Source organism: Quercus robur, chromosome 5, assembly GCF_932294415.1.
Source record: "Quercus robur chromosome 5, dhQueRobu3.1, whole genome shotgun sequence".
NCBI classification, from domain to species: Eukaryota; Viridiplantae; Streptophyta; class Magnoliopsida; order Fagales; family Fagaceae; genus Quercus; species Quercus robur.
In genome coordinates this window covers 84,163,682-84,168,383 of record NC_065538.1, presented here as the reverse complement: position 1 = coordinate 84,168,383, position 4,702 = coordinate 84,163,682, and the positions used below count along the sequence as shown (strand labels likewise).

Below are 4,702 nucleotides of genomic sequence, written 5' to 3'. Positions count from 1 at the left end.
TTATACATTTTTTTTCTCTTTGTTATTATATTTAAGCATAGAGATTGTTACCGAACAAAAAGAAAAGGAAAGAAAAATAATAATAAAAAATAAACGACGTCAAGAAGCTTGTGGGTTTTGGTTCTGTTCAAGTTAAGAACACTGGTAATGTTTTGCTGTGTCTTGTTGTTGGAAAGTTTTTCTAGGACTGTTTGTTGTATATATCTTGTTGATGTAAAGTGCTCTAGATCTTGTTGTTGGATCTCTCGGTCTGCTTTAGTTTCTGTTTTCCATATCTGTGGTCTGTATTATACTTTCATTCAATAAAATTCAACCTTTTATTCAGAGAGAGAGAGAACCAACAAAAAAAAACAAAAAGAAGGAAAAAAACAAGAAAAAAAATCAAAGAGAGAGAGAGATTTTCAACGTTACAGATGTGTTAGAGGGGCAGAAAAATAAGTTATTTTTGCTGCATCAAAATCACCAAAATTCTCTCCAAATCTTCGATAGAAGGTAAAGATGACATTATTTTGTGTGTGTGTGTGTGAGACTTTGATGCATGCTGTTGGGTAAAGATTAAATTATTATGTTTAAAATTTTTTAATAGTTCGGTTTGTTTGTTTTGGGAAAAAATTGGTTAATTGGACTTAATTTTTGTAGTTTTATTATAGGTAATTTTGGTTATTGGGCTAATTTTTTTGGTCTTGTTTAATTAGTTTTAGATTTTAGATTTATAGATTTTTTTTTTATGGTCTTTAAAAAGGAAGAAAATGCTAGAATTACAAACTTTTTTTATAAATTGCTGATGTAGTAAGTAATTATTGGTAAATAAAAAAACGGTGTCAGTGCTGGGCTCAAATGCAAACCAATATGAATTTGCTACCTCAACAATTTGGTAAAAATGTTCTAGAAAATTTTGTGGTTATAACATTATTCTTACAAAAATAAAAGATATCGTTAAAAGGATAAAGTGTAATTTTATAGAATAAAATTTCTAAAATTAATACTCAGCGTATATACTAATATTTTTTTTTTTAAATAGGGGGGATGGGGTGCGGCCGTCCATGACTACCTAGTAGGTTAGTATTGCCTTTTTATATATATTCTCCAATTCTTCTACCAAACGAAAATATAAACACAAGAACCACAAACCATCTTTGAGTTAACAATGGATTACTACCTAGTATTGTTGCTGATACTACCCTTTGTGTGGGCATTCATTCGTGTTGTCTCCCCCAATCTATCAAGCCAGACTCTCCCCCCTGGACCACACCCTTTCCAATCATTGGTAACATCTTGGAGCTTGGCAAATTACCCCACCAAGCATTTGCCAAGCTCTCCAAAACTTATGGTCCCTTAATGACTCTCAAGCTTGGGAGCATAACCACCATAGTCATTTCCTCTCCAAACATGGCTAAAGAAGTACTTCAGAAAAATGACCAAGCTTTCTCTAGCCGAACCGTCCCAAATATGGCCCATGTATTCGACCATCACAAAGTTTCAATTGGTTGGATTCCCGCAAATTCTCAATGGAGGAACCTTAGGAAAGCTTGTGCTACCCAAATATTTGCTCCACAGCGTCTTGATGCCACAGAGGCCCTTCGATTAGCAAAGGTACAAGAACTGCTTGACCATGTTAACCAAAGTTGCAAAAGTGGTGCACCCATTGATATTGGTCGAGTAGTATTCACAACAGTCCTTAATTCCATATCAAACACACTTTTCTCTGTTGACTTAGCCCAATATGACTCAAATTTGTCCCAAGAGTTCAGGGATCTTGTGTGTGGTTTAGCCAAAGAAGCAGGAAGGCCAAATATTGCTGATTATTTCCCAGTACTTCGTTTGATTGACCCACAAGGTGTACGCAAAAGGACAAGGATTTATTACTCCAAATTGTTGGGGATTTTTGATGGAATTATCAATCAACGATTCCAATTAAGATCTTTATCAAAGGGTTCTAAAACAACCAACGATACACTAGATTCACTGCTCAATCTCATTGAAGAAGATAATTCAGAGACAAACCTCCTCGATATCAAACATTTGCTTCTGGTAATTGACTACCTCTTTAAAACTTTGCTTCAAAGAAATATCTGAAAAAAAAAATTACTTTAAAAAATATAATTTACTACTCTATAATTGTGGTTTGAACTCACCTCTTTTTTTTTTTTTTTTTCCTATTAAAAACAAACAAATAATAATATTTAATAGAAGGCTCAAAGAAGTTTTCTGATAAATAATTTTGAGTTTTGTGAATATAAACTTTGTTCTCAGTGGAATATTGTTTTAAGTCCTAACAACTTTTGCTTTTAAAGAGGTATATATTTTGATTTTGAGATATGTAAAAAGATATATGAATTGAGACAAGGAACACTTAATTTCAGGAGACCTGTTTCAACTTTTTGTATTTCTTTTTTCTTTTCTTTTTTCTCTGTAAATTATGAATTTTATTTAAAGAATTAATAATAATAAAAATTTCATTCATTCAGGAAATGAGTAAAATATTTCTTGGCTTCTTATTATTGTGACAATGTAGTAGCTCCTCATCGTAATCGATAGTTTGAAGTCAACATATATCATTGTAATTTTGACTATTAGATAAAGACATTTATGACCCCATGAACACATTTATGACCCCCATTTTGCCAAGTATAACCATAATTTGATTTGTAATGCACATGTATATGATCACAATTTTAGAATGTTAATCGGTGCAACTTGTGCAACTATATATCTTCAGAATGATAAAGACTGTTATTTATGTGTTCAAACAATTCACATATTTGGGAATTTCATAGAACATTCCAAGCAAGAATGAACGCTAATCACTCTATATGACCAATTTCCATCCTCATATAGTTCCAACAACTTAATGCCTAGTTAAGAGCTTTGTTAGTTTGTGGGTCTTAACCTTTAGCACCAATAGTAACGTTAAGGACAACACTTTTTTATAATTGTCGATATTATTTGTTGTGATTAAAATCACCCAAGCCATAATCTTAAGCAACTTAATTAGCTCTCACACTTCTTTGTTGCAGGGCTTATTTCATGCAGGAATCGCCACAACATCAGGCACAGTGGAATGGGCAATGACAATGTTATTACAAAACCCAGAAAAAATGACAAAAGCCCGAGTTGAGCTTGAAGAAGTCCTAGGCAAGGCTGGGCGTATTCAAGAATTAGACATATCAAAGTTCCTTTATCTTCAAGCTATAGTGAAAGAAACCTTAAGATTGCACCCATCAGCGCCATTTCTACTTCCCCGTAAGGCTATGATAGACGTAGAAATATGTGACTTCATTGTGCCCAAAAATGCACAAATACTAATAAATGTGTGGGCAATGGGAAGAGACTTTAGCATATGGCCAAACTCAAATTTATTTATGCCTGAAAGGTTTTTAGAGCATGCAATTGAATTTAAGGGCCAAGATTTTGAACTGATTCCCTTTGGAGCTGGAAGAAGGATATGCCCTGGATTGCCATTAGCTAACAGAATGGTGCCCTTGATCTTGGCTTCTCTTGTTCACCACTTTGCTTGGAAGCTTCCTAATGAGATGAAGCCAGAAGACATGGACTTGGGTGAGATGTTTGGGCTTACTTTACATAAGGCAGAGCCCCTCCGGGCTATCCCCATTAGATCCTTGTAACTTCGATGTTTATTATTAGTCCAACAATATATGTGAATTTTTCTGCGTTTAATCGAAAATTATAATATACTAAAATTAATTCAATATATGTGATACTATCAAATTTTTATTAAAACCAAAAATTATAATATATTAAAATTAATTCAAAATAAATAATAAGACTTCTTTTAAAATTTTTTATTGGGGGGATGAACATGAGCTTAGGCCGAGAGCCAAGGGTCCAAGAGATCATTTCTTAAAAGATGGGTCTGGCCCAAAGATGTAGATCTGAATGAAGAGGCCCAGGGAATAAAAGATAACTCCCTAGGGTGGATCTAGTCGACGACCAAGCAGACTTCCATCACTAAGGTCCACTATCGAGGTGATAAGCAGAACCTTTCCTATAGCAAATACGCAAGGAACCATAGGTGACCAGTTCCCTTTTGAACCGAGATGCCACCTTCCATCAAACTCACTTCGAGAAATGCTATGAAGAGTTAAGGACCACCAGAGTAGTTACCTCCGCACTAATGAGATGTTTCCACCTAATCTCTGCCACATTAAATGCCGATTGACTAACCTGAACAGTGGAAACACTCCCAAAAGTCCTATTTCATGATGAAAGAGTGGAAAGCATTCCCCAAAACTAGCTGGGAATAGACTAGCTGGGGAGAGAGGGAAGGGGAAAATGTCTATAAAAGGAGGAATGTTTAAAAAAGAAATGTTTAATATCGACACATGTAACGTTACTTTTCCAATTCCATATTTTTATGCCAGTACAACACATGTAACGTATCCATCTGTATGTTTACTGTAATCGCTACTAATGATAGTTCTTTATCATTAGAGCAAGTCATCAATTAGTTTTCAGTGGAAGCGAAGATTGAACCCTAGATCTTTTATTAAACTATCAAAGATATTACCAGTTGAGTTAACTGGAACCCATACCGTGTATTAACAAATTTTTATTAAAACCCAAAATTATAATATATTGAAATTAAATCAAAATAAATTATAAGACTTCTTTTAAAATTATTAAAATTGATGAAAATTAAGTTTCCAAAGGGAATAGTATTATCATTTTACAAATTTATGGT

The 4,702-nt window shown here is 33.8% G+C and overlaps 1 pseudogene; it reads left to right on the top strand.

Moving 5' to 3' along the window:
• The first annotated feature begins 1,025 nt into the window (after window positions 1-1,025).
• On the top strand, window positions 1,026-3,710 carry LOC126727462 (cytochrome P450 76T24-like; annotated as a pseudogene).
• The last annotated feature ends 992 nt before the right edge of the window (window positions 3,711-4,702 follow it).